The sequence below is a fragment of the Zea mays genome, chromosome 2, assembly GCF_902167145.1.
Source record: "Zea mays cultivar B73 chromosome 2, Zm-B73-REFERENCE-NAM-5.0, whole genome shotgun sequence".
Taxonomy (NCBI): domain Eukaryota; kingdom Viridiplantae; phylum Streptophyta; class Magnoliopsida; order Poales; family Poaceae; genus Zea; species Zea mays.
In genome coordinates, this window is record NC_050097.1 from 33,293,684 (window position 1) to 33,313,162 (window position 19,479).

Genomic DNA, 19,479 nt, shown 5'->3' on the forward strand with positions numbered 1-19,479 from the left:
ACCAATCCGGCCTCATGTCGATCTGCTTTACTGGTTGTCTCTCCCCAGGCCCACGAAAGAATGACCTTACGATTTATCGGGCCCTTGGGCCTTTCGTGAGGTCTTTTACTCTTTTAGTGGACCCGGGGGATATCTATCCCCCACAAGCCCCCGATCTTTGGGTTAATTTAGAGGTAATCAGCCCAAAGATCCTAGGTCCAGCTTGCAGGTGATTTGAAGAAAATGACTTCTTATTGTCTCCTCCTGCTTTGATCACTCGTAGACCGAAGCTTTGTTTCGTGCTTGTGCCTTAGAGGTCGGCATTTCAATTTGTAGGGTTCTGAATTTCATTGGGTGCACCGGAGGTGCACCCAATGGGTGTAGCCTCCGAGCTTCGAGTAGATTTTAGAAAATAATCTACTCGAAGGTCTTCCCCAGAAATTATTTCCATTTGTGCTCCTGCGTTTTGGTTGAGGGCCGGCCTTTTAATCTTGTCCCACGCCTTAGAAGTTGGCACTATCTTGGCTTGGAATGATAATCCATGGGGTGCACCGGAGGTGCACCCAATGGGTGTAGCCCCCGACCTTCAAATGGATTTTTGAGGATAATCCATTCGAAGGTCTTCCTTTTGTGTCTCTTTGCTGAAAATTATCCTTTCTGTTTGTAGAAATTGGCATGAAGCTATCCGCATTATGCTTTGGAGGTCAGCGTTATGTCATCAATATTATGCTTCAGAGGTCAGCATATATTTTGTCTTTAGCAGCCGAGTTCGCAATCCATCCATATCTTGCTAGGTAGCGCAATTTATTTGCTCTGCGACTGATTGGACGTTTGATGGACGTTCTCTGTCTAGTCTTCACGTCGCTTCTGTCGGCCATATTTTGTACTTCACTGACTATATTTGGCTTTCCTCTGATCCTTACTGATATCTCATTTTTATCTTGAGGTATTCACTGCGTGCCCTGCACAGATGTGACCGTTTTGAAAAATATACTGATAATTCCTGGGCGTCCCCCCCAATGGGTGTGGGCAAGGGACGGCTTGGTACGCTGAGTGTTTTAGCCGGCTGCTTCTGAGTAGTAATGTGATGTGACGGCGGGTGTAATCATATCCTCCGCGCTGTTGACTGGAGTCCCAATGGGTGTTGTGTTGCGTGAAACGGCGTCAGCCGCCTGACGTGTCTTCAGACGGGTTGAAGTGCTTATTGAATGCTTTGCGACTGTTCAGTGACCGCGGTTGGAGGTGAGTGGTTGCCTTCTCCTTCTATAAATAGCGCCGTTGTCTCTCTGGCTTTTTCACATCTCTCGCTGTTCTCTGTTGCTTCCCTTTCTTCTCTCCCTTTTGCTTCCACCATGGGCAAGAACAACAAGCGCAAGCGTGAGCCAACTCCTCCATCGGAGGAGTTTGGTGACTTGGAGTACTCAGAGGAGGAGTTCTCCTCTGAGTCTGAGGGGTCTCCGGCTCCCATCCCCCTGCGTGAGTCGTCTGATGACTCAGACGACTCCCAGGGCCTCGCGGCGGAGGTCTGGACGTACATCTGGGCCGTCGAGCGCTCCGGGCTCGAGGGCTCGGATGAGTCGGAGTACTCCTCGGATGAGGAGGACTCGGACGACGGTAGCGAGGACGAGGAAGACGACGACGACGACGACGACGGTGGCGACGGTGACGGTGACGACAGCGGCAGGGGCGGCGGCAGCGGCAGCAAGGACGGTGATGGCGGCGGCAGCAGGGGCAGCAACCGGGGCGGCAGCAGCAGGGGCAGCACCAGGGGCGGCAGCGGCGGCGGCGGTGTAACATCCCAAAATCCCAACCCAGGTTTGAAACCTTAACCCCCCCTAATTTTTCCCCTTTTGTTTTATTATTTTCCCTAACCCTACCCCTATGTCACCCTATCATTTGCATATACTTAAAGTTATTTGAGCACCTCACATAGGCCATAATTATCATCTAGTTCATCTAGAGAACTTTGGTTAAGAAGAAAAGAAACAAAAGGACACAAAAGTAGAAAAGAAAAAGGGAGAGAAATGGAAATCAGAAAAAGAAAAAGGAAAAACCTTTCCCTCCCTCGGCTGGGCCTCCTTTCAGCCCACCTCGCGCGCGCCCGCCTCCCTCCCCTCTCCCTTCCGGCCCAGGCGGCCCAAGCCGCGCGCCACTCCCGCCGCTGACAGCCCAACCCCGCTCGTCAGCGCCCCGCCTCTCTCTCTCGCGCGGACCTCTCACTGGCAGCCGACCCCACTCGTCAGTTCCATCTCTCTCGCCCATGCCTCACCGGCGCGCTCGCCGCCGAGCGCTGCACGCCCCGTCGCCTCGCCATTAAAGCTCGCCCCGACTTCCGCGACCGACCCGCCTCTGTGCCCGAGCCGTCCCCTCATCCTCAGCCTGCCCGAGTCGTCTCGTCGCCGTTTGCTCCATGCCCGCCATCATGGAAGCTCGTCGGTGCTCGCCGTCCCCTCCATCCCTCTCCCCCTCCCGGGCGCCTATAAAAGGGATAGCCGAGCCCGAGCCCTCCACACCAGCCACGGCCATCTCCTCCACTCCTCCCCGAGCTCAATCGAGCTAGCAGCGCCGCCGTGCTTCCCTCCACCGCTCCGGTAAGCTCCCCTCTCCCTCCCTGGCGACCTTTAGTTCAATTAAATGGTGCCAAGAGTTCCGCCACACTCCCACGATCACGACCCGCCACCTTCCCCACTCTATTTCGGCCGGAAAACTCACCGGCGGCGAAGCCGCCGCGGGCACCCGCCACCGTGCCACGGACCGGCCGCCCTAGGCCCCCGCAGGCGAAATTAGCCCCGCCCCTGTGATCCCCATCTACCACTCCTGCTCCGCCACCGCCTCCCCGTCGCAAAACCGGACCGACGGCGGAGAACCGCCGCGGATCCTCACCGCCGGTCGGCCCCGGTCGAGTCCCTCACCCCCTCCGTTGTCGCTGACACCGTCAGCCCCCTCCCCTCTCCCTGGCTGGTGGGCCCGCGCCTCCACGCCGTCACCCGTCGTCTCCCCGCACAGCTGGGCCAGCTGGGCCGCCTGCCTCGCCCGCGCCCATGTGGGCCAAAATCCCCCCCCCCGGCCCACAAGGAAAGGAAATCCTTTTTCTTTTTCTTTTCCCATTTCTTTTCCTATTTTCCCATATATACTTATATGCTGATATTTTATGCACCAAAAATAGTTTAAATAAATTATTAGGGCACGAAAATAATAAAGTATAACAATTTGCACACTCCACCAAAAGTCACCATGTTTGATGTATTGTTTTTGGCTATGTTTTAATTAGTGGAAGAGGGATCCGATCCTCCGGAACTCTTAGCTCCGGAAGAAGGGCAGGAACCCGACCCCTCCGAGATTAACCTTTTGTGCCAGGAAAGCTTCGACGAAGGCAAGTCCATCCTTCCCTTGATGCATTATTTATCTATTTCTCTCTACCACTGCCTATGCCTGGATTATGGGATGGGAATCGAATTGCATGGTAAGCATGAGAGAGCCCGCATTAACTATTACTTCGATTAAAAGATATGGGGCAAGTAAAAAGGAGTATAAGTGAAATGTTTTCCAAAAAGAGTGCGATGAAGGGTACTCACCCTCATCACCTAGTGAAGTGGGATGATCAGGGACTCCCTGGTTTAGGGGAGGGCCTAAGGTGATGGCTCAGCTGGTTTAGGCGTGAGCAGAAGGATTGTCCCCTCGTATAAGGACCGGTTTGTCATCTTCACTACCTGTACTCTTTAGAAGTACAACCACTCGAGGCTGTGTGGGCAGCCACTCAATCTGAACTCGTACGGTCCCACCCCAGGGTTATGAAGGCTGGGGTAGCACCGGGAGGATAAGGAAGGGGAATGTTTTGTCCGGTTTGGACATGGTGGTGGCCTGACTCCTTCCGGTATAACCATTAAGGTTCGGACGTACAAGGAAGGAAAGAGTTTCGGATTTGGGTCTCATTGGCCATGAGATCGCAGAGCCGGACTAGTGGGTAAAGTGTACCCCTCTGCGCAGAGTCTAAATCTATTCGAATAGTCCGTGTCCACTGGTATGGACGAGTCTGGTATGGTATGACAATTAGTGTTTCTACTACAACTGGGAACAGGGAAATGTGTGTGTATGTTCTGGAAAGAAAATAGTACCACGGGAGCGGGAAGCTCAGTGGTAGTTAAGCATGTTGTTACTTCTATCGTTTTTGGGAAGACCCTCACTATTGAGTACTGCCTTTCTCTGAAAAAGTATGAGTGACTTCAACTCCACCATAAAAAGCATGTACAATATAGGTCACTTTCTCTTTACGGGAGCCGGGTGGGCTTGCGGAATACCTAGCGTATTCACCCAGATTTATTTATGTTTTTCAGCAGCTGAAGACTTCTTTTCTGCTATGCTTGATTGATGGGGCTGTGTCTTCACCCAGTTCTGCCTGTGGCCTGGGCTATTTTATCTTCCACTGCGATATATGTTATTTTTCGGCTCCCTTTCGAGCTTGTATCCCCGGTATTGTAATAACATTATTCAGACTCTGTAACTATTTGAAGTAATGAATGTGATTACTAGCCTCCTGGGACTAGTAATTGTATCACATTTGAGTCCCAAAGGATCGGGACGCTTCAGGTGGTATCGGAGCCTATAGAACTGGCCGTAGACCACAGCCCTGACCTTAAAAGTTGCCTTAACAAGAAAAACACCTCTTACCTTCAAGAAGCACTCTTTCCCCTTTTCCTCGAGATTAATAGACCTTTCTTTTCGTCTACCAGATGGAAAACCCCTGGGTGATTAGGACTTCCTATTGCTCAGAGGAGGAAGGCTTTCCTCACCTGCTTCGAAGCTGCGCACTACGCCTGGGGATCCGCAAGAAGCCCGAATATGTCTGGAAGGAGTACCGTGAAAATGGAATGGAAAAGTGCTCTATGGCAGTCTACCTGGGAGAAAGCCGGAACTACCCAAACCACCCTCCTTTCCAAATTACCATCATCGGGCACCGCTTCCCAGACACATGCCAGAGCGTTGCTCGAAAAGCCCTCAAACAACTGTGCCAAAACTATAGCCGAGAGACCTTTGAAACTCCCCTCCGATATTTCCCACCCAGCAACAAAAACACCCCCACCTGGAAGAAAAGACTCCAGGCTCTGTCAGGAGGAGATCCCATAGAAGATGATCCCACTATCGTCTACATGGCCGGATACCTCCACACCCTCGACAACCACTACGATGAGCTCTCCTCCCATTGTACCCACCTAAACTCCCGAGTGGAATGCCTAGAGCAGCAAGTCAAAGAGCTTACACAAGAGAAGGTATCCCTTCAGAAGAGTCTCAGCATAGCGGAAGGCGAGGAAGCCAACACCCGTGAGGCCTACCGAACCTTGAAGTCAGACTTTGACAAGAAGCTGAAGGCACTCGCCCCCAAAAAGAAGATCCAAAAGAAGACCACTAACCAAGGATGCCAGACAGAGAAGAAGAAGAAGAAGGCCCCTCTAGCCCTACCTCCCCCCAGAATCGATGACTGGTCCGACGAAGAAGATGTATCCCTAGCCAGCCTCGATGATCTTCTCAAGGCATTTGGGGACACCTTAGACAAGGAACTCGCTAGCACCTCGAAGAACGCCCTCGTGTAGTCTTCCCCTGTAGTAGTCCTATGCTTGTAATGTGATGGTGTAATGAATAAAATAACTTGGTTGAGAACAATTTGCATGTGCATAATAGTGACTCTCTTCCCTGGCAGATGGCTTCGGATAAAACCACGCCTACCGCCTCAGGGATTGGAGCAGGTTTCCCCCGAAGAGCTGAAGGGGAAGTCGTTAGAGAGGAAAGTGAAACCCACCTCCCCGCACCTCCACCCTTACCCTTAGACCTAGCTCAAGTTCTAGCCAATCAGACCCGACTCATCGAGGTCCTCACTCGAAATCTGGAGAATCAACGGCCAAATGGTGGAAGACCGCAAGATAGAATGGGGGACTTCCTAAGACTCAAACCTCCCACGTTCGCCGGATCAAGCAACCCCCTCGATGCAGACGATTGGATGCGCACGATCAAAAGGAAGCTGGAAGCCATTGGTTGCCCAGAAAACCAGCGTGTTCAACTGGCTGCCCATCAACTCTCTGGGGTGGCCTTAGCCTGGTGGGACACCTTCAACGTCACCATCAGAGATGCTACCTGGGCGGAATTTGAGGCAGCTTTCCGGGAGCACCATGTGCCCCAAGGATTGGTACAGCTTAAGGAGGACGAGTTCCGAGAATTGACTCAAGACGGAAGATCTGTCAGCGAATATGTGCACAAGTTCACGGAGCTAGCCCGCTACGCGCCAGATGATGTCAATACTGAGAGCAAGAAGATGGCTCGTTTCCTTAAGGGACTCAGGCCAGAACTCAAGACAATTCTGGCTAGCCAAGACTTCCTCAACTTCTCTCACCTTTCCAACAAAGCCATGCAAGTTGAAAGAGATAAGGAGGAAGAAAAAGGGCACCTCAAAAGGAAGTTCCAGGTTCTCCGGGCACAATAGCAGGACCGACACCAGAAGACTCGATCATTTGGGTTTCCACCCAAAGGGCCCAATTTCAGTAGACCAGCTGGACCCACTCCGTCACGATTCAGCCAGCAGAGTCAGAGCTCTTTCCATTCTCCCTCGGTGGCAAGCAACCAACCTCCGGCAAATGCATGTTGGCACTGCGGTGATCCAAGCCACTTCAAGAACAACTGTCCGCAGCTGAAGCCGCAGGGACCCGCCTACTCCAACTCGGTGAATGGCCCGAAGAATACCTCGGCACCCGCCCCCAAAGCGCCCTCCGCCGTCAGCCAGCAGAACAAGACTCCATACCAAGGAAGGGCACGTGTAAATCACGTCGATGCCCAGGAAGCTCAGCAGGCTCCGGGAGTAGTACTCGGTGAGTTCCTTGTTGAATTTACTCCCGCTACCGTACTTTTCGATTCTGGAGCATCCCACTCTTTCATAGCCACTAGCTTTGTGGAAAAATATGGCATTCCCTCTACTCCCCTAGAGATTCCTTTGGTCACCCGAACCCCAGGGTCCGACCTCCTATGCCAGCTAAAATGTTCTCAGGTCAGAATCCTTTTAAGTGGGGTAGTATTCCTGGCAGACTTAACCGTCTTGCCATCCAAGGGAATTGATGTAATCCTAGGGATGGATTGGCTAACTAAACACAAAGGCATCATCAGTTGCGCAGACAAGACAGTCCTCCTCACCGACCAGCAGGGAGAGTCAGTCTCTTGCCAGGCACAGCCACCCGCCAGTGACCCAATGATGTTCAATATAACAACGGAAAATATATCAGTAGTAGAGGAATTCATGGATGTGTTTCCCGAAGAATTGCCAGGAATGCCACCAGAAAGAGAAGTGGAATTTTACATAGATCTGATTCCTGGAACAGCACCCATCGCAAAGAGACCATACCGCATGGCCCCAACTGAGTTAGCAGAACTGAAGCTTCAAATCTCAGATCTTCAGCAAAAAGGATACATTCGTCCCAGCTCATCACCTTGGGGAGCACCAGTCCTGTTTGTCTCCAAGAAAGATGGAAGCATGAGAATGTGTATTGATTACCGATCGTTAAATGAAGTTACCATCAAGAACAAATACCCACTCCCTCGGATCGACGACCTCTTCGATCAGCTTCAAGGAGCCAAGTACTTCTCCAAGATAGACCTGAGGTCTGGATACCATCAATTGAGGATCAAGGAAGCGGACATCCAAAAGACTGCATTTGTCACTCGGTACGGGCAATATGAATTCACAGTAATGCCGTTCGGACTGACAAACGCACCCGTCTTTTTCATGAACCTCATGAATAAAGTGTTCATGAAAGAGCTAGATAAGTTTGTCGTAGTCTTCATCGACGACATCCTTATTTACTCCAAGAACCGCGAAGACCATATGTGTCACCTTCGGATCGTCCTTGGGAAACTCAGAGCACACTAGCTGTATGCCAAACTCAGTAAATGTGAATTCTGGTTGGAAAAGATAGCCTTCCTTGGGCATATCTTAACCGCAGAAGGAATAGAAGTGGACCCCTCCAAAGTAGAAGCAGTGTCAAAATGGAGGCAACCAACCAACGTCAGTGAAGTTCGAAGCTTCCTAGGAATGGCAGGGTATTACCGCCGCTTCATCAAAGGATTCTCCAGCATAGCAAGACCAATGACAGAACTTCTCAAGAAAGATCACAAATTTGTGTGGACCCCAAAATGTGAAGAAAGTTTCCAAATCATAAAAAAGAAACTCACAACGACACCCGTTCTATCACTGCCAGATATTCATCAAGATTTTGTCGTCTTCTGTGATGCTTCGAGGCAAGGCTTAGGGTGTGTACTAATGCAGAACGAGAGAGTCATTGCTTACGCATCACGCCTACTCAAGCCGCATGAGCAGAATTACCCCACCCATGATCTGGAATTGGCAGCCATAGTGCATGCCTTAAAGATATGGATGCATTACCTAATCGGAAACAAATGCCATATTTTCACCGATCACAAGAGTCTGAGGTACATATTCACTCAACCTGATCTCAACCTCCGTCAGCGAAGATGGTTAGAGCTGATCAAGGATTATGACCTAGAAATCCACTATCACCCCGGGAAGGCCAATGTGGTAGCCGACGCTCTCAGTCGAAAGCCATTCGGAATAAAAGGGACTAACTTTCTAGAAGACTGGAAGGAAGAATCGGCACAACTAAATGCCTGTCTGGGAAACAACGACAGTCTCGAAGTCAAGCCAATGCTAGAAGACATCATCTACAAAGCTCAACATCTAGACCCAGAGACGGCAAGGCTTGTGGAGAAAGCCCGCAAGGAACAACTCCCGGATCTCAGGACAGATGACCAAGGAGTCCTTTGGTTCAAACACCGTCTATGTGTACCAAAAGGGGAGGCCCGAGAAGTCCTACTCAAGGAAGCTCACGACTCGGCCTACTCCATCCACCCCGGAACTACCAAGATGTACCTGGACCTCAAGACCAGATACTGGTGGAAGGGGATGAAGAAAGAAATAGCTCAGTATGTGGCCCGATGTGACATCTGCCAACGGACGAAGGCCGAACACCAAAAACCTGCTGGCCTACTGCAACCCCTCCCGATACCTGAATGGAAGTGGGAAGAAATAGGCATGGACTTCGTGACCGGACTACCCCGGACGCAGAAAGGGAATGACTCCATCTGGGTAATAATAGATCGCCTCACCAAGGTAGCCCATTTCATTCCAGTGAAAACTACCTTTGGAGGAGCCACCCTTGCCCGGATCTACCTCAAGGAGATAGTCAGACTCCATGGCATCCCAAGGAAGATAGTATCAGACAGAGGAACCCAGTTCACATCCAAATTCTGGACAAGCCTTCAGAAAGCTATGGGCACCAAGCTAGATTTCAGCACCGCGTACCACCCTCAGACAGATGGGCAGACAGAAAGGGTCAACAAAGTCCTTGAAGATCTGTTAAGAGCATGTGTTTTAGCTTTTGATAGAAGTTGGGAGTCTAGTCTACCTTACGCAGAGTTCTCCTACAACAATAGCTATCAGTCCAGCATCAAGATGTCACCATTCGAAGCTCTGTACGGACGAAAATGCCAGACCCCTCTCATGTAGTCCAACGTGGGGGAAAAAGCACTAGAAGGACCTGCTTTTGTCAAGGAGGCAGAGGAGAAAGTTGCACTGATCCGCAGAAGGTTGCTTGAAGCTCAGAGTCGACAGAAGAGTTACACAGATAACAGGCGGAGGGAACTCCGATTTGAGGAAGGAGACTTCGTCTACCTTAAGGTTTCTCCAATGCGTGGGGTCAGAAGGTTCCAAGTCAAAGGGAAGCTAGCCCCACGTTTTGTAGGTCCCTATCCCATCATTGGCAAGGTAGGACCCGCCGCATACCGCCTGGAACTACCAGAATCCATGTCCGACATCCACAATGTGTTCCACGTATCCCAGCTCCGCAAGTGCCTGCAAGCACCAGAAAGTCACCTCGAAGAAGAAACAGTGCAGATTCAGAAAGATCTTCAATATCGTGAGAAACCAGTGAAGATTCTTGATTCAGCAGTCAGAAAGACCCGCACCTCAGAAGTGAAGCTCTGTAAAGTTCAGTGGAGCAGAGAAGGAGAAGAGGAAGCCACCTGGGAGAGTGAGGACTTCTTGAGGAGGGAATACGCTTACCTTTTCCCAAATCCAGTCTAAATCTCGAGGGCGAGATTCCTTTAAGTGGGGTAGGTTTGTAACATCCCAAAATCCCAACCCAGGTTTGAAACCTTAACCCCCCCTAATTTTTTCCCCTTTTGTTTTATTCTTTTCCCTAACCCTACCCCTAGGTCACCCTATCATTTGCATATACTTAAAGTTATTTGAGCACCTCACATAGGCCATAATTATCATCTAGTTCATCTAGAGAACTTTGGTTAAGAAGAAAAGAAACAAAAGGACACAAAAGTAGAAAAGAAAAAGGGAGAGAAATGGATATCAGAAAAAGAAAAAGGAAAAACCTTTCCCTCCCTCGGCTGGGCCTTCTTTCAGCCCACCTCGCGCGCGCCCGCCTCCCTCCCCTCTCCCTTCCGGCCCAGGCGGCCCAAGCCGCGCGCCACTCCCGCCGCTGAAAGCCCGACCCCGCCCGTCAGCGCCCCGCCTCTCTCTCTCGCGCGGACCTCTCACTGGCAGCCGACCCCACTCGTCAGTTCCATCTCTCTCGCCCATGCCTCACCGGCGCGCTCGCCGCCGAGCGCTGCATGCCCCGTCGCCTCGCCATTAAAGCTCGCCCCGACTTCCGCGACCGACCCGCCTCTGTGCCCGAGCCGTCCCCTCATCCTCAGCCTGCCCGAGTCGTCTCGTCGCCGTTTGCTCCATGCCCGCCATCATGGAAGCTCGTCGGAGCTCGCCGTCCCCTCCATCCCTCTCCCCCTCCCGGGCGCCTATAAAAGGGATAGCCGAGCCCGAGCCCTCCACACCAGCCACGGCCATCTCCTCCACTCCTCCCCGAGCTCAATCGAGCTAGCAGCGCCGCCGTGCTTCCCTCCACCGCTCCGGTAAGCTCCCCTCTCCCTCCCTGGCGACCTTCAGTTCAATTAAATGGTGCCAAGAGTTCCGCCACACTCCCACGATCATGACCCGCCACCTTCCCCACTCTATTTCGGCCGGAAAACTCATCGGCGGCGAAGCCGCCGCGGGCACCCGCCACCGTGCCGCGGACCGGTCGCCCTAGGCCCCCGCAGGCGAAATTAGCCCCGCCCCTGTGATCCCCATCTACCACTCCTGCTCCGCCACCGCCTCCCCGTCGCAAAACCGGACCGACGGCGGAGAACCGCCGCGGATCCTCACCGTCGGTCGGCCCCGGTCGAGTCCATCACCCCCTCCGTTGTCGCTGACACCGTCAGCCCCCTCCCCTCTCCCTGGCTGGTGGGCCCGCGCCTCCACGCCGTCACCCGCCGTCTCCCCGCACAGCTGGGCAAGCTGGGCCGCCTGCCTCGCCCGCGCCCATGTGGGCCAAAATCCCCCCCCCGGCCCACAAGGAAAGGAAATCCTTTTTCTTTTTCTTTTCCCATTTCTTTTCCTATTTTCCCATATATACTTATATGCTGATATTTTATGCACCAAAAATAGTTTAAATAAATTATTAGGGCACAAAAATAATAAAGTATAACAATTTGCACACTCCACCAAAAGTCACCATGTTTGATGTATTGTTTTTGGCTATGTTTTAATTAGTGGAAGAGGGATCCGATCCTCCGGAACTCTTAGCTCCGGAAGAAGGGCAGGAACCTAACCCCTCCGAGATTAACCTTTTGTGCCAGGAAAGCTTCGACGAAGGCAAGTCCATCCTTCCCTTGATGCATTATTTACCTATTTCTCTCTACCACTGCCTATGCCTGGATTATGGGATGGGAATCGAATTGCATGGTAAGCATGAGAGAGCCCGCATTAACTATTACTTCGATTAAAAGATATGGGGCAAGTAAAAAGGAGTATAAGTGAAATGTTTTCCAAAAAGAGTGCGATGAAGGGTACTCACCCTCATCACCTAGTGAAGTGGGATGATCAGGGACTCCCTGGTTTAGGGGAGGGCCTAAGGTGATGGCTCAGCTGGTTTAGGCGTGAGCAGAAGGATTGTCCCCTCGTATAAGGACCGGTTTGTCATCTTCACTACCTGTACTCTTTAGAAGTACAACCACTCGAGGCTGTGTGGGCAGCCACTCAATCTGAACTCGTGCGGTCCCACCCAGGGTTATGAAGGCTGGGGTAGCACCGGGAGGATAAGGAAGGGGAATGTTTTGTCCGGTTTGGACATGGTGGTGGCCTGACTCCTTCCGGTATAACCATTAAGGTTCGGACGTACAAGGAAGGAAAGAGTTTCGGATTCGGGTCTCATTGGCCATGAGATCGCAGAGCCCGACTAGTGGGTAAAGTGTACCCCTCTGCGCAGAGTCTAAATCTATTCGAATAGTCCGTGTCCACTGGTATGGACGAGTCTGGTATGGTATGACAATTAGTGTTTCTACTACAACTGGGAATAGGGAAATGTGTGTGTATGTTCTGGAAAGAAAATAGTACCACGGGAGCGGGAAGCTCAGTGGTAGTTAAGCATGTTGTTACTTCTATCGTTTTTGGGAAGACCCTCACTATTGAGTACTGCCTTTCTCTGAAAAAGTATGAGTGACTTCAACTCCACCATAAAAAGCATGTACAATATAGGTCACTTTCTCTTTACGGGAGCCGGGTGGGCTTGCGGAATACCTAGCGTATTCACCCAGATTTATTTATGTTTTTCAGCAGCTGAAGACTTCTTTTCTGCTATGCTTGATTGATGGGGCTGTGTCTTCACCCAGTTCTGCCTGTGGCCTGGGCTATTTTATCTTCCACTGCGATATATGTTATTTTTCGGCTCCCTTTCGAGCTTGTATCCCCGGTATTGTAATAACATTATTCAGACTCTGTAACTATTTGAAGTAATGAATGTGATTACTAGCCTCCTGGGACTAGTAATTGTATCACATTTGAGTCCCAAAGGATCGGGACGCTTCAGGCGGCAACAGGGCCAGTGGCTAGATGCCACTGGTCTTTTAGATATTAATATAGTATAGTTAGAATAATGTAGTAGTAGTGTAGAGTAGTATAGCGTAGTGTAGTAGTAGTAGTAGTAATGTAATGTAGTAGTAGTAGGGAAGTATCAACTCGTAAAGAGTTGATTTGTAAGTATGTTATCTTCCTTCTAATGGAAGAATGACGTTGGCTTCTCCTTGATGATTGTCCTGCTCATTTGTGAAGCTGATTCCTTTGAGACAGTAAGTGAATAACTCGGGCATCAAACTGATGCTTTCAGAAATAGCTGCCGAGTAACTTGTAGATGATGTCGGTGCTTTAGAGGTAACTGCCGAGTGACTGAACACGATGTCAGAGTTTTAGAGATAACTGCCGAGCGACTTGAGACGATGTCAGAGGGCGACGTTAGCGTTTTAGAGGTAACACCGAGCGACTGAATACGATATCAGTGTTTTAGAGGTAACGCCGAGCGACTGGAGGGCGACGTCAGCGTTTTATAGGCAACACCGAGCGACTGAACACTATATCAGCGTTTTAGAGGCAACAGTGAGTGATTGGAAGACGACGTCAGCATTTTAGAGGTAATGCCGAGCGACTGAACACTATATCAGCGTTTTGGAGGCAACGCCGAGTGATTGGAAAGCGACGTCAGCATTTTAGAAGTAATGCCGAGCGACGGAACACGATATCAGCGTTTTGGAGGCAACGCCGAGTGATAGCAGGCCGCGCGGGCCACTTTGAGGATGATAGCCGAGTGATGAGGTGGCGCACCAGTGTTCTGGAAATAACTACCGGGTGCTGACTGGGCACTTTTTGAAACGGTATCTGGCTCGAGAATATCCCATAAGTGCTGCGCTTTTAGCCGCCTTTGCTTTCTGTGCCCTAGTTCTTGCTTTCTCGCTTCTGAATCCTCTCTGCCATTTGCCTCCCACTCTGCTCGCTGGTAGAATCGAGATGGCGCCCAAGAGGAAGACCTCGAGTTCGTCTGCTGTGGTGATTCCTCCGATCGACCCCAACAGCCAGTTGCCTTTCGCAGGTAACCACATGTCCGTTATTTCTGAGCCTGAACTTCTCCACCTCGTATCCATCGGGGTTCTTCCTCCACGGGAACTCTGTTCTTGGCGGATTTGCCATGGGTTTACCGTTCCAACTGAGGATACCCATGAGTCCGTTGTCTATGCCCCTTTCCTTCTCTACGGCCTTGGCCTTCCCATTTCTCCCTTTTTCCACGGCCTCCTTGATTTCTACCATCTTAACTTGACCCATTTGAACCCCAATTCAATCCTGCAAATCTCCATTTTCGTTCATTTATGCGAGGCCTTTCTTGGCGTGCTGCCGCATTTCGGTCTGTGGAAATACTTGTATCATTGTCGCCCTGGGATGGCCGGGGGACAAAATCAGTTGGTTGGGGGTGCCAGCTTGGAGATGCGCCGCGGGAGGAAGACTGAATATCTCGAGATCCCTCTCAAGGATAGTATCAAGGGATGGCGCTTGGAGTGGTTCATAGTTGAGAATTATGGGAATTCTCTCCCCTCCCGGTCGGGAAGACAGCCGGACGTTCACACCCCAAGCTGGACCGAGTCTCCCACGGATCAGGAGGTAGCTGAGGCAGGTGTGTTGCTAGCTGAAGTTGGACTGCTGAAAGAGAGGGGTCTGACTGCTGAAGCCGTGGTTACTGATTTTGTTTTCAAGAATATTCAGCCATTGAAAGACAGGGCATACCCAGCTTATCTGTATCGAGGGCTAGCCGACTCAACTCGGGTTACCAACAGAAGAATTCCCTCTACAGACTTGGTGAGCCGACTTGAGATGATCCTTAGGGGTAAAGTGTCAAATGTTGGTGCTCCAGTGGCATACTCGGCCTGGAACCTGCCTCCTCCCAAAGCCTTCACCCTTTTTGTGTCGAATCCACCTGTCACTGATGGCAGTTTGGGCCTTAGAGTGCGATCCTCTGCTGTTGAAGTTAGCGCCTTGGTTGCTTCGCTTGGGGAGATTCCTGACGATGAACGGCAGGTCCATTTTGAGGTGCCCTTGAACCCTAGTGATGCAGAGATAAGTGCTATGCTTGATTTGCTGGCTGAGGATTCTTCCGACGCTGCTCCTGCTGGGGCGTTGGTAGTGGCGCCCCTCCCAGAGGCTGATACAACTTTGGATACTCAGAAGCCTATCAGTACTCGCCCGAGGCGCCCTTGCCGAGCCAATCAGCCTGATCTTTCTGCTGATGAGCAGAAGAAGAAAAGAAGACGCCTCCGGTGAGTATCTAGTTTGGATCGGGACGCTGGTACCTCGGTTCCTGCTACTGAAGAAGTGCCTGCGACTGAATTTACTGATGCTGACCCCAATGGGTGTACCCAATCCGCTGCTGATCCCAATGTGGGTGCTCCATCTGTTGCTGATCCCAATGGGGGTGCTGCTTGTGTTGCCAATGTGGATGATGAGGAGGAAGAAAATGAAATTCCTTTGACTCGGAAAAACAGTCGGCAGTTCATCGCCAGCGGTGAAAGTAGTGGAGTTCCCTCTCCTGCTTTGTCTGCCCTCATTGGTCTGCAAGAACTGTCCCTGGCCAACTTTGATCAGACTCTTGAGGATATGGTCCCAGAGGACTTGTTATCGGAGCCAGTGGATGATGGTGCAATGGAGGTTTGCGCTGACGTGCCTGATGCTGGGTTGAGGTCATCCCGTGCCTCGTCGACCTTAGAGCGCGATCTCGAGGGTCGGGAGACTGACTTGGATCGTCCTGGTCCTATGGAAGTAGCTGAGGGCCCGTCGACCTTAGAGGTGGCTACTGCAGAGAACTTGGACCCCAAGGATGGTGTTGACACATGCCCAGCCCCCGAGGATGTCGTCGGGGATGACTTGGCTCGGGTGGGGAGTGTAAGCCACTGCCCAGCCCCCGAGGGTGCTGCCGGGGATGATCCGGCTCAAGTGGGCAGTGCAAACTATGACCCAGCCCCCGAGGGTGCCCGAGCGGGGTCTCCCTCCTGTACTTCCATGGACGTTCATGCGGGATCTCCTCCACACTCTGGCTATATGGTGGTAGCCCAAGCCTTGGATCAGGGAGTCGCTTTAGAGGGCAGCGTCCCCGCTGACCGAGTGTTGAGCTCTGTTGATGGTATCGAGCTGGTTCCTGCTGGTTTGTTGCAAGCTGCTTCGGGCGGTGGCCTTACACCTGGTTATCAATTGATCTCTCCTGATTTGGGGATCCCTTCGTTCTTTTCCAACCTCCAGGTACTGTGATGTATTTTAGCTTGATTTTCACATTGCATGAACTGCTGTCATTACACTCATCTGTTCTCCTCATCAGGCTTTGGTGGATGGGATGGCTAGCCAGCTGAGGCTACAGGGTGCTTCTGTCCTAGAAGTAGCTTCGTCTCTTGCATGTTGGAATCCAGTGTCACTTCAACATCGCGTCTCTGAATTGGAGGCAACCAACGCTGGTTAGTGCTTTTTTGCTTCTCTTTGCCTTCACTGTGGACTACTTTACATTCTGACCCCCTTTTGTTTGATTATCTCATGTTAGGAATGACTTGGCAGATCTCAACTCTTGAGGAAAAACATTCCCGAGGTCAGGCTGAATTGGTCCAGTGGTGTACCGATTTTGAGGAAAAGTACTTTCAGAGCCAAACTGAACTGGGTCAGGTCTCCGCTGCCTTGGATGACGCCAATGCACTGAGTTCTTCTCTTCATGCTCAGCTCAATTCTGAGAAGGTGATTTACAAAACTGTGCTTTGCCTTGTTGTGTTCCTATTACTCGCTCGGTTTTTGAGGGGGTTGACTTTTGCTTGCAGGAAGAAAAACGTATCCTTGCTGCTTCTCGTGACAGTCTTGACAGATTGTATCGTGATTCTAGTAACTCGTTGACCATCTTGGAGAGGAGTCACCGCTTTACTATGGAAGAATTGGACAATCAACGCTGTAAGCTGCAGGAATCCGCGGATGAAGTGACCCGTCTCAAGCAGCTGATATCAGCGAAGGACGCTACCATCAAAGAACTCCGAGCTTCCAAGAAATCCATTGTCCAGGAGTTAGAAACTGCTCGACTGGCTGCCAAGGTTGCCGAAGAAACTTTTGTTACTCTCAGAGCCCAGCGCGACAGAGCCATGGACAAGGCTATTCGGGCGGGGCGAATCTTGATGAGGAGACCCGGCGTGGTTGTTCCTGAAGATATAAGGGCTGATGTGAATGCTGCCCCTGATTCCTCGAGTCGTCCTTCCTCGTCAATCGCCCCTGAGAAAAATATCACCAAGTAGAGAAACGTTTTGCGTGCTCTAAGCGCGCGGTTAGCATGGTCAGACATTTAGAGGACGTCATTTCAGTATTTAAACGACATTGTTATTCCCGTATTGTTTCAGAATTCATCAGTCTGTGAATTTGCAGTAGTAAAACAAAGCGCGATGGTTATGAAATTCATTTGCGGGATATAGAAGTCATCCTTATATGAGTAATTGTAATCTCGTCGGATCGCCTTAAGTCGCTGTTGACTTAAGTCGCTTGCTTTTGTTAACAGGGCGTAGTGGTCACCCTGAATTGTGTAGTCGTGTGCATGTTGCACCAGCTTAAGTCGCCACTGACTTTAGCCGATTGCTCCGTTAGTAGGGCATAGTGGTCACCCTGAGTTAAGTAAGCGTGAGCATGTCGCACCGCCTTAAGTCGTTGCCGACTTAAGCCGATTGCTCCGTTCGTAGGGCATAGAGGTCACCCCGAGTTAAGTAAGCATGAGCATGTCGCACCGCCTTAAGTCGTTGCTGACTTAAGCCGATTGCTCCGTTAGCAGGGCATAGTGGTCACCTCAGGTTAAGTAAGCGTGAGCATGTCGCACCGCCTCAAGTCGTTTCCGACTTAAGCCGATTGCTCCGTTAGAGGGCATAGTGGTCACCCCGGGTTAAGTAAGCGTGAGCATGTCGCACCGCCTTAAGTTGTTGCCGAATTAAGCCGATTGCTCCGTTCGTAGGGCATAGAGGTCACCCCGAGTTAATTAAGCATGAGCATGTCGCACCGCCTTAAGTCGTTGCCGACTTAAGCCGATTGCTCCGTTAGCAGGGCATAGTGGTCACCCCGGGTTAAGTAAGTGTGAGCATGTCGCACCGCCTCAAGTCGTTTCCGACTTAAGCCGATTGCTCCGTTAGCAGGGCATAGTGGTCACCCCGGGTTAAGTAAGCGTGAGCATGTCGCACCGCCTTAAGTCGTTTCCGACTTAAGCCGATTGCTCCGTTAGCAGGGCATAGTGGTCACCCCGAGTAAGAATACAAGTCAGTCGTGAACAAATTGAGTATCTTTGAAACCCCCTTTTTTATTGATGACATATTTCCACTTTACAGAATACATCGTCGTCCCGATAGCTTTTTGAGATACAACTAGGGATAAAACTTCCTGAGGTGTTCTATGTTCCAGGAGTTCCCGACTTCTGTGCCATCCATCTGAGTGAAGCGATATGATCCGGGCCGAGTGACTTCTGCTACTATGAAGGGTCCTTCCCATAAGGGCGATAACTTGTGTCGTCCCTCCCCCGTTAGAATTCAGCGGAGGACGAGATCTCCTATTGAGAAGGATCGCTGTCGCACATCCTTGTCGTGATAGCGTCTTAGAGTCTGCTGGTACCGTGCTGATTGGATTACCGCATTCAGCCGTTCTTCCTCAAGTGTATCAATGTCCTCCAGCCTGGTGGCCTCGACTTCTGCTATGTTTTCGAAGATCAACCTTGGCGCACCAAACTTGAGATCAGCGGGAAGCACTGCCTCCGACCCATAGACCATGAAGAAAGGAGTGTTTCCATGCAGAGCTCGGCTAGGCTGGGTTCTTAGGCTCCAAACGACATAGGGCAACTCCCTTATCCACTTTCCTGCGAATTTTTCATTCTTATCGAAGACCTTTTTCCTGAGTGCCTCTAGTATCATCCCGTTAGCTCGCTCAACCTGCCCGTTGGCTCTTGGGTGTGCTACAGATGCATACTTGATCTGAATGCTCTTTTGCTCGCAGAAGTCGAAGAACTCTGAACTTGTGAAGTTGGATCCTAAGTCGGTTATGATGCTGTTTGGTATCCCGAATCTGAATATTATGTCTTGTATGAATTCCACGACCTTAGCAGAGGTTAAAGAAGCAATGGGCTTGAACTCTATCCATTTAGTGAATTTGTCGATTGCTACCAATATATGAGTGTATCCTCCTTGAGCTTTCTTGAAAGGTCCAATCATATCCAGTCCCCAGCATGTGAAAGGCCAAGATACTGGTATGGTCTGCAATTGCTGTGCTGGCAGATGTTGTTGCTTTGACAAGTATTGGCAAGCTTCGCACCTCTGAACTAATTCTGCTGCATCATTCTTTGCTGTTGGCCAATAGAATCCTGACCTGAAGACCTTCCCGACTAGTGTTCTGGAGGCTGCATGTATTCCACATTGCCCAGCATGGACCTCCTCCAGAAGTTGCTCCCCAGCAGATGAGGGAATGCACTTCATGAGGACGCCCGACGCACCCCTTCTGTACAATGTCTCCCTAATGAGTGTGTAGTGAGCCGACTG